Source organism: Bemisia tabaci, chromosome 5 (assembly GCF_918797505.1).
Source record: "Bemisia tabaci chromosome 5, PGI_BMITA_v3".
Lineage (NCBI taxonomy): Eukaryota > Metazoa > Arthropoda > Insecta > Hemiptera > Aleyrodidae > Bemisia > Bemisia tabaci.
In genome coordinates this window covers 32195601-32206697 of record NC_092797.1, presented here as the reverse complement: position 1 = coordinate 32206697, position 11097 = coordinate 32195601, and the positions used below count along the sequence as shown (strand labels likewise).

At 35.1% G+C, this 11097-nt stretch overlaps 1 protein-coding gene across 1 annotated transcript in view; it reads left to right on the top strand.

Moving 5' to 3' along the window:
• Positions 1-10345, top strand: part of rump (heterogeneous nuclear ribonucleoprotein rumpelstiltskin) — a 28727-nt gene extending 18382 nt beyond the window's left edge. The window contains exons 13-14 of the transcript XR_002009472.2: positions 7486-7648; positions 8609-10345. The gene's annotated coding sequence lies outside the window, so the exon portion shown is untranslated. The remainder of the gene's footprint in view (positions 1-7485; positions 7649-8608) is intronic.
• The last annotated feature ends 752 nt before the right edge of the window (positions 10346-11097 follow it).

The window sequence follows — 11097 nt, the reverse complement described above, 5'->3', positions numbered from 1 at the left end:
CACGGCTGAAACCCATGCACCTTTAAGATCAATAATCCGATACATGAGTCAAAGGGTCAAAATGAAGCATCCTCGGTGCTTTTTTTGGAATTATTTTTTCGTAGAATTTAATGAAACTCAAACTGGTTTTCCTGCATATTTGTTCTCATTGGAACTTCCGTTTCCAGCTTTAAGAATCCATTTAACGTTTTTAATACGTCTGTAGCTAGTCACTAGTGGGGCTAGGACTGCACATTGTATGAGCGTAGTGTGAACATGATTGGAGCAAGCCAAAATCATTGAAGTTCACCAGATTTTCATTTCCATGTGAAACTTTTCATTCATGATGGTCCTGTGCCATCTCTCTGCAGAGTCTTAAATCTTGGAACGTCTATCTGATTTTGTGTTTCATCTCTTTTTTACACCCTTTGGTTGCACCATGTGCACAGTTAATTTCGTCATCTTCTCCTGTTTTTCTGTTCCTCGGACTCTTACTGAGCCTGGGGTTAACGTGATCAGATTTCGGTATCACTAAGTCTTAAATTTCTTGAAAATGATACGAGTGTCTTGTGGTGCTTTGTTCAGAACCAGGGAAACTCAAGTAGAACTCTCAGGTCTCATAAACTTGATATCAGAAGAAAATTTCCTGAAGGTTAATCCAGAATCTTATTGCAGGATAGATTTCTGGGCTTTTGCGTATATCAGTGTCTCCGATGCATAAAATTTTACATTTTTAGTAGCAGAAACACTAATTTGTCTTGCATTCAATTTTTCATCATTTAGTTTGTACCATTCCAGAAAACACTACTAGACTTATTTTTTGGAGAGGAATAATTTTTTGATAGTGCCTTCCTTCAGTGGAAAGTTTAAGTATTACAGAGTCAGGAAGCAAGGAGGCCAGTGCTCTCACTTACCCAACTTTACTGCTATTGATTCCTGGAGGAATGACGTTAAAAAAAAAAAAATCATCAACCCTATCTTCTGTTCATGAATAGCATCTTTGATTTTCTGTGAGGAAGCTCAGTTGAATTTGTCACTTTCAGAAATAATATCCACATAGTAGACTATGGACGAATTTTAATCATGTTCATGACAATATAATTAAGTCCATGACAAAATAGTGCATTCTAAGTTGGGCCCTAAAGAACTCCTGATTAATATGAGCATATGTATGAGAAACTTCAGAGGGCCATTAATGGACTTCTAGCAAATTCTGATAAAAATTGAATGCAATTTTTTCCATTGCTGAGGAACCTCTCTGAGCTAAAGGAAGTGAAATGTAAGCGGGCACTGAGTGCAGATAATTATAGCCAAAACTTGATAGTTTTTTAATGAATTTGACACTGGTATCAGCCTCTCCCTCATTCATGATTGACTATGGTCGTTGGCCATTTCAGTATGTTGACTTTTCATGCAGCAATGTCTTGCTAGGGTTGTCCTAGCTGTTTTCGTGAAGCCTTTGAAACTTTTCCGTAAAGAAATAGGAATGACAAGAGGACTCTTTTCGAAGCTGACGAAAATAAGCTTTTGCAATTAGTTTATCTATTTTACGCCCCTCCGTGCTGTGCACAAAGGGTAATAATGCCTTGAACGAGAGCTCTTGCAGCTCTGATAAGACTGGCCATTGCTGATAGTATGGCCACCATCAGAGCGCTTTGCGTATTAAGTCTAAGATGGTACTGACTGCTTATGGATAAGAAGTTGTTTGAACACCCCTAGTTTTGCTGATAATATTTAAATACTCTTTCAGCTAATGATTAAAATGAGATCGTGTAGTGCAGCTTCTAGGAATTTTCCTCTGTTGGTTATGGCTGTTCTTGTCTGCATTTAGGAAAAGCTGAATGAGTTAACGAGGATAGTCTTTACTCTTATATTTTACTCTTATGTATCTTTAATATATCACTCAGTCCTGTAAGAGATCTTATCCAAATTTTATTTCATAGGTATAATTTTCTGTTTGAGATAGAAAAAAACATCTGGTGGAGTTAGTGAGTGTCTGTAAACAAATAAGAGCAGGTGTCCTGCATTAATTTACAGATGTATAAATGCGTCCTCCAGTAAGCCTTGTACAACTAAGAAAGTGGCTTGAGGTACATATTTATTTTTAAATTTGTTAAGGTGTTGTTCACTCTCTGAAGAAAAATTAGACTAGGTGAATCACTGGAGCCAGAAAACTCCCTTTTCCTCTCAGCTTTATAATGCATGTGACAACAGTTCTGATGTTGGAATGAATGACCATTCTCAACATCAGCTCTTTGGTAGATTCCCATTTTGCATTTTTGTTTCTCCAAGAAGCAATGTTTAGGTCATGTCTTTTCATGAATTCCCTACAGCTTTTATCAGCCTATGATGACCTTTTTTCCCTTCTGTTTTTGACTTCAGTAGATAGTCAACTACGACTAGCCCAGCCTTCATGAAAATCACATTTTTACGTTGGTTCCTAGGTTAGTCACAGTTTTTGCTATACCGAATTCAAACTTGTCTATTTTCCAATAAACAGAAGTTGAGAATGAAGTTTCGGATTTTTCAATAATCATTAATCATATCTTTGTCTGTTCGACTTATGGACTAAAATTGCGCTATATGGCACTCTTTGTGTCAACATTCGCCTTTGGTTCTTTTTCCTATCACAGGAAACGTTTTGGTGACGATGATTCTGCAGCTAGATAAATCTTAAATTTGTTCAGTAATCAAGTTGAATTTTCCTTGCACTCTTTCCAGTTCTCTTGAAACTTTCTCTGTCATTCTAAGATAAGATTAGGTGAGTGGCTTTTAGGATTTGGTTTGTAACTGTAATGTGAATAGTTGTAATTTCACTCTCTCTGTAATTCTTGAAAGTATAATAATCCTATAATTTTATATAAATTTATAATTAGTCAAACAATTTTTCTTTATTTTACTTTAATTTTTTCATTGTTTTTCTCGGTATAAATTTTGTATGCAATAAATTTTAGATAAGAAAGTTCCTCTTGTTCCTAATTTTCTTGAATTTTGTCTCGCCTTTAATCATTTTGCTATATCTTCAAAGATGGAAAGAGCTGTGTAGGATTTATGCTTTTTTCTTTCTCACCTCCAATGGGCACAGATTTTTTTTTTCACTTGTTTGTTTATTTTTATTTAAAGTGGCTTCATTGGACATAATTTGAAAGTGATGGGTTGATGGGATGGTACTTCATAGTCTCAGTGAATATCATATGTGTTGAAAGCTCTTGTGGTTTCTTGCGCTGATTCGAATCATATTGTCAGGATTAAGTTTTGAAATGAAAATTGTTTCTTCAGAAGAGGGAAGTCTTACCTCAGAGGTTATTTGAAGAAATAACTGGTGAAAATTTATTTCTTCTCTTGGAGGATTAATTCACCTCTTTAGATTGGTTCATTTACTTATAATCACAATTTTATTTGATAATCACATGCCATTGATTATCAATCAATTATTGAGATTGTATTTTTCCCCCAAATTCTAAGAATTAATGCAGCAGTATTACAGAATTGAGTGAGGAAACGCTGTAAGTAGAGAGAGCTAAGGATCAGATAAAGTTATGCTACCACCAGTACAGCATTTCTTTCAGTGAACCTTATCAAGTATTAACTTTGGTTTGTTTCTGAAGGAGAAGGCGAACCTCTAACAGGAATAGACCTCAAGAGAAAGTACAAAATTAAGCATTTCAATATGTTTCAGTATCCGAATTTTACATAGGTTACGATGGATGCATTCAAATGTTCCAATACAAACCTTATGATAGAAATTAGTGGTTTTTGTCCATGTAAATTTACACTTCCTGCTTTCAAAATAACCAGAGTCTATATGAGTGAAATTGAGCATATTTTGGTTTATTTTAGATGAAAGAATTTTCCTGGGTTTTAATGTTTTTGAACAAGATTCAAAGTGCCTTATATCAGACAAGGAAAAAATTTTGGTGAAACCAAGTCCTAGTTGTTCGCCTTAATTATAGGTTGATTTCGATGCCTACTTTGACCTGTGTTGATTGGTATGTCATACACATTAACAATCTAGTTTTTTCTCGGTTTGTTCTGCTGGGTTTTAATGTATACTAAGTTGAATTATACTTTTTGGAAGGAGTCAGTCGCTGGTGTCACAGGAACCTCTGTTGATATTTGAGTCAGAGATCAGTAAACAGTGATGAAATTCCTTGACGCATCATGTTTCTTTGTCTAGTTTTAGAGGAGGTATTGTTCTTTAAAAAAAATTTTGGATGACCTCATCTCTCAGGTTTTTCCACAGGTAATGTCTTTGTTAATGTTGGATGTCTAAATTTAGAATGTCAATGTTAAGATTGTTGAAGTCTTAAAACCTCTATCTCTAATTACAATATTGCAAATCTCTGCTCATGTTTTATTCTTTTTATGGAACCAACCGAAAATTTTCATACATTTTCTTGTGAATTTTCCTCACGAATTTAAAAATATTTGTAAAATATTTTAAGAAAATATTTTCGTCGAATTTTTTTTTAAAAAAAAGAAAATGAAACATTATCAGAGGTTTTGAGATGTTGCCACAGAGGTCTGAATTTTTCAGGTTCAGGTCAATATAAAGATATTCATTAATATCCTAATATTTTCTACAAATCTGTGAGTGTTGACTATTAGATCCGGTAGTAGAATAAGCAGAACAGCCCTACTTGACTGAGAACAAGGACTCAGCAAAACAAAACCACAAATGTGATAAATGAAGAATCATTGGTTTCCATTTGGAGAATTTGCATCAGAAATATGATGTATGACAGCAGTGGAAGGTCTTCGCAATTATTTTTCTTGTCTCGTGAATGGTCCTCCCACAATCTATTAAATTTGGAAGTCTTAATATTCCATTTTTTATGTGGGCAACGTTTCAAATTTTTCAAAGAGTGGAGCAAGCCCAAGGCACTGAACAGTTTTTATTGAATCAGGAAGGTGACCAGCTTTTAAATATAATGAAATGTTGATTTCTGGCCCTCAAAGCCCCTTTATTTTTCTAAGTCAGACTGTGAAGTTGCAGACACTGGAGTTATCTGATTTTAAATATCTGTGCTTTGAACTCAAAGGAAGAAAGGTCTGTGCTATTAAAATTGCTACTTTATCTTTTGTGAACAATGGTTGATCGTCTCTCTCCAACTCCTTACGTTGAAGCGGTGGAAGAAAGTTTGGATTCAAAATCTAAAGGTATGTCAGTTCAATATCAAACATTTGATTCGCCTTTGACTCTCATCTTTCAACTGATTGGGATGATGCAAAGATAATGTTTTTTCAGCTGCCAATCTCCTCTTTGCCTAAATATTCCATTACAGTTCTGATCCATCTGTTGAAACATAAGAATGCACTGCTTGTACTGTGAGGAATTTATGAGGCAAAGTTTGCTGTTAGGTTTCCCTTTTTCATACTGTGTATTTTGAAAAGTCTTTTAAGTGTTTCGAATATTGATTGAACTGAGAAGTTGAATGAAGGTTTGTCAACTCCTGTGATCATTTGGTGGCACATTGAATTTTTTTTTGTCTTTTCTCCCCTCCTTATCTTCCTTCAGTTTTTGGGTTAACTTTTGAATCAATTTTTGTGTCGCTGCGCTGTATAATGGTGCTGTTTGAGTCAACAAAGATGAGCCGGAAGATCGGAATACTTTTCTTGTATGTTTCTTCCTTCAAATTGATACTCTTATTTAATAAAATCAAAACGCCATATTTGGCCACTGCCTATTTTTGATATCTTGGAAATCTAGTTACTGGAAAGTTTCAATTCAGATGAAAGATTTTACCAATTGAACAGTCATGATCATATAGCCAATCATTAAGGCTACCAAGGAAGGCGAAAATGTTGAGAACCATCTGATTCATCAAGACTGGAACTGAAATTACATCAAATTTAAAATTTCGTTCAAATTGATTTAACACCAAATCAAAACATTAATAGAGGCGATGGCTGCTATAATGGCATAAGCGGGAAAACCTTGTTTTGAGAAAAATGGGCTTGAAGTTTTACTTTGTGAATAACACGTTGAGCGGGTTTTTTTAGTAGTTGGAGGTTTGAACCCTTCCTAAAGAGTACCTAGCCATGCAGAAATTTATCAAATAATTTAATTTCAGGTGTCTTGTAGATTTTTTTAAAAAAGTATTTCATGGGTTGTTTTTACACCAAATAATTGAACTTGTGGAAATTTGATTGAATTTGAGAGTGAAATGAAAAAATGATGTATCTTCAACATAATTTTATTGAATGCTAATGTAAATTCGGTAATTCTTCAGAAAAACAGCTTCTGAAGGCGTAATATAACAAACAAAACAAGCCCTTTTGGCTTATTAAAATTTTAAAAAAAAAATGAAAATAAAGCGGTTCATCCAGAATATTGAGAATGAAACGGAATTCAAACCAAAAATTTCCTGCTCACAACTTTATTGACCGGAATTTTGTTGTCAGAAATCGCCGTAGAATCATTGTATGATTATAATATTTTCAGGGGTGATACTTCTCAAGTGCAGCATTCAATTTTGCTGTTGGGCGCAAAAACTACATGTACGCGCATATGCCATTATTGCTGGGACTGCCTCAATTGGAGCACTAAATCTCGAAGAAACATAACCTTCCTTTATGATTCAAAAAAGTAAACCTAGAGTGATTCTTTTTGTCAGAAAATGAAAAGAGAGATGTAAAACGGTGCATTATTTTGTAGCTTTGAAATATTAATGTATGGAAATCATCAATTTTTTAAGCACTGCAAATATCAATTGAACAAAGCCTCAAGTGTGAAATGTACCATTTCTCAAAAGATGGAATCATGAAATGCAAGTGTTTGTAGTGACATATTTTTACTTGAGTAAAGTGCATATAAGAAGGGAATCATCCATTGAAACTTGTAGTCACTTAACTAATTGACTCTAAATCAAGTAGAGATCGATAGTCAAATTTTCTGAGCAGTATTATGAAAAGGAATATACAGAATTCAGGTCAAAATTATGACTTCTCATTTCTCTTTGTGGGGTGCTTTTTTTGGGTTGAAGTTGCTCTTGGAGTACAAAAATATCCCAACTTGCCACAATTTTGAATGAAGATATTTTTCTTGGAGGATACCAGAACCTGCTGTAACCTTGATTCAGATTTCAACAAAACCTTTAATGCCCATCCTCAAACCTTAAATCAATGGTGTGTTATTTATTTTTTTGAATTTTCCAACATTTTTGTTGGCCCATGACTCAGAGATAACTTACAGTTGCAGTATTAGCAACAACTCACATACATTTTTTCGTAGCTAGAGTGGTTTTTCCCCTTTTTTTCCCTATTCGTTTCCTGGTTTATGTTATTTTTTATTTTTTTTTTTATTTTTGGCGTGTTGCTTCATATGTGTTTTGATGAATCAATTAAAGATCGTGGAAAACTTTTGGTCAAATTTTTAGGATTGTAGAAGAAATACATTTGTTTTGAATTTTTCTTCAACTTTCAATGGATGTTACATTTATCAGTGTTTTATTTTAGTCTCAAATTTTTAGTCTTTATATTCATCCTAATCTTGTTTTGTTACAGGTCATAAGTGGATGAAAGACTCTTGAAGGATAGCGTTTTGTTCGCTCAAGAACACCAAGATGGATTGGAGACAGTAGTATTAGGCTCAAGCCAGTATGCATATCAGACAATATTTGGTCAAACCATTAATTAAAGCTTTAAGATTGGCCGCCTGTGAGATGAAGTAAGTTTTTGCTTAAGATTTATGTCGAAAAGAAGTGTTATGCTTCATAGAAACTTTTCTCTAGAATGCAGTCGGAAAAGTTTTGTATATTCTGTTTCAGAAATCTGCAGAGGTGTAAAAAGAAAAAAACGAGACGACAAATTTACATTGCAATATTGCTTTTATACTTATATTCGAAGTTTTTGTCAAGTTAATTACACACAACTTTTAGCTCCATTTTAAATCAGGGATGTAAATATGTGTTTGAACACATGTTAATTCAATTTTTGCCTACTTCTGAACTTCGGCATTGAGTAATTCCTTAATTTTCTTGGTTTGTTGAGAATTCCCTGTCAGTCTTTCCACCGACTTTTTTAATTAGCCTGGCTACCAAGAACCCCGCAGATTTATCTTGTTAGTGATGCACCAAGTTCGAACTTTCTTTAAATTTAGTAGTTAACCCCTCTTCATCTCAATTACTTTGGTACTTTACAATCATTCATTAAATTTTGTTCATATCTTGAATATTTGCCAGGCTAAGTCTGCCTAACATATCCTGCGAAGCAAGTCGGAGGTCAAGGGAAGTAATTGACTCCTGCCTGAAAAACCAATCTGCCTGACTGGCTGTGAAGGCTTGCATCACAAGTCTAGAACAGTTAGTTTGCATCTACAATTATGTAGGCTAAGTTGGATTTACATTTTCATCAGCTATCAATCGATATATTGATTAATAAATGGCTAAAAGCAGGATTAATTTTGATTATATTTGACCATTTTGACTATCGGAACATTAGTGTGGACAAGGCCTTCTGCTGTGACCTCTTTTTCAATTAATTATTTCAACCTTTCAAAAAACCTGGAAGGTATAAAAAGCCAAGTATAGTAAACAGCGAGTTTTAATCATTGAATGTCTTTTTATGATGCGCATATTGCCCTCTGCACCTTCTCAAAAAATAACTTTTCTTTTTTTATATGTTACAGAGCATCTCTTTTATCCCAACAGGAGGCAGAATTGGTATGATCCTGTTTCATAGTTTTGCCAGGAAACTCATCCCTCTCTTCAGTTTCTTTAAGTGTGTCAGTCTCAAAAAGCAGTCTAAAGAGGACCTTCAGCTGGCTGCAAGGAGAAACAATTTTTTCTCTTGTATGAAGGTAATTCTCCCAAAATTTGTCAGAGTAAGGTACAAGAAGAAAGGAAGTACGATAAGACTCTGATATAATTGTTGTGAAAGGGAAAAAAGGATTAGTGAACAGAGACACAAATGATAGTGGTTGGAGGATAGACATCCTGTATTGTGTCAAGTGAACGGCGTTGCCAACTATGGCATAACTATACTAGAACAGACAAGGATTTCACCACCTCATCATCTCCCCCTTTAAAACGGTTAGTGGACAAAATTCATGAAGAACCCTGGGAAAAGCGTTAAACGCACGAAGATAGAGTGGTGTTTTACTCCAAGAATCTGCCCAGAATCTTGACTTCTCGGCCAGATTTAATTTCTTGCTTTTTTGCACGACCTTGTCCTTGGGTCGGTTTGCCATCAGAATAAGAGTTCAGCTTGCTTTGAGTTGTTTCTCTCACTTTAAAAAAGAAAAACTTACAATGTCTTCTAAGGATTGAGAAGACTTTGAGGGAACTCGTTCAAGTTCAATCACTTCAGGAGATTTAGCTGCGTCAGGTGATCCTGGTAGGTCTACTTGCCTAGAGGATAGGTTTGATGAACCAATCGGTTTTGATTCAGCATCAGATTCAGACGATGACGTAACCGCTAGGGATGTATCTTCTTTTGCATTTTCAGGTTGATCTCTGTGAGGAGGTGCATTTTGGGTAATAATGGAGACGAGGGCTACCTGACACATATGAAATTGTATCGTAGGATTTTTACATATATACAAGTTCTATAATTAAGTTACTTAGACGGGTCGAGGCCGTGTCTTTCGTATGGGTCTATGCCAAGATATGGTACGGTTTTGTTGAATCCAAGATATGGTACGGTTTTGTTGAATCCAAGATATGGTACGGTTTTCTAGAATCCAAGATATGGTACGGGTCCAAGCCGAGATGCAAGTTGTCTCTACGACTTTCACTTCTGCACTGGTTGGCCGGCCTATGCCCTGGCCTCTATTTATTAAATGCCCTTTTGAAACGCCCTTAGCAGGTTAAGCTAGTGGCAGTTTTTGTTCCACCCAGCAAATTCGGCCTTTTGAATTGGCTTTGCAATTTTGTTAAGTGCAATAGGTGTGGCGGCGCGGCACATATATCATCTTTCAAAGATATGATAATGAAGATCAGTCACCAAAAGTTAATTTCCAGCACCCAAAAAAATGTTTTACCTAAATCAAAAAACACTAAAATTTAAGATTTTTTTTTTTTTTTGATGAATTATTTATTAATTATCACTCAAGTGGCAAACTATCACCAAAGAAGAAAACATACAAAAATGAATTCTACATGCTTCAGTAAAACATTTCAATCTTTGAATTAAAAAAAATATCACTTCATTAAAACACTAAATCTAAGAGAACAACCGAGGCTTGAAAAAGTTTCGTCCGTAAGAATGTCCCCTAAGGTATTGTAGGGCACCTTGAATTTATCTGCCACATCTTGTCTTTTCATTTGCAGATTCTTTTCACTGAACGCGATTATTTCTAATTTTTGCTTCACGCTCAAAGTTGTAAGTCTACGTTTAGGAGGAGCCATTTCAAACAAATCAATTATGTGACGCTAAAACCCGGAAAAATCGCGATAAAAACAGTCTGAGAGCGAGCATTACAGACGTAACCCAACTAATTTGCAAACAACAATCGGCGAGGAAAATCTCGTGTTGCTGAGGAACTTCGGCAACGAAACGTGTTTACGATTATTCCATCATGTAGTTCATTTCATTGCTGACAGATCGCATTTTACCTATTTTACCATCTGCGACAAGTGATACTCGCTCAAGAGCGGCAAATACAAAAAGAAGTTACGAAAGGTCTATAGTCGGGCGTAGGCTGTGGGTGCGGTTTTTGAAGGACAACTCAAGTCGGGCGTAGGAGTCAAAGGGTTAATTACATTCACATATAGTCAGAGCTTTTCGACACTGCAGGTGCCATCTTCAAGGCTGACACATTAAATACATAAAACTAACAAAAAGACATAAAGATCATATATAGACAGCAAATAGCACAATAAAGTACGTACATGTTGAATTTATGAAATATGAAATAAAGCAATGAAGTCAACTAAGGCTTACACGATTAATTGAAACAGTTAACAGATACAACAGATGTGCAACATATACCGATAATGATTCGATCCTGAATGAGTGACATTTTGAGATCTTTGAAATTGCAATGTTCCGACATTTTTTTAAGAGTGAGAAGAAAAGTTTCAAAATCTTAACCTTCTTTTTGAACCCTTGTCAAAAACTGGTACCTTGAAAACACTTCGTTTGATTTGGATTTGACATAGTCATCAAGAGCTGAAG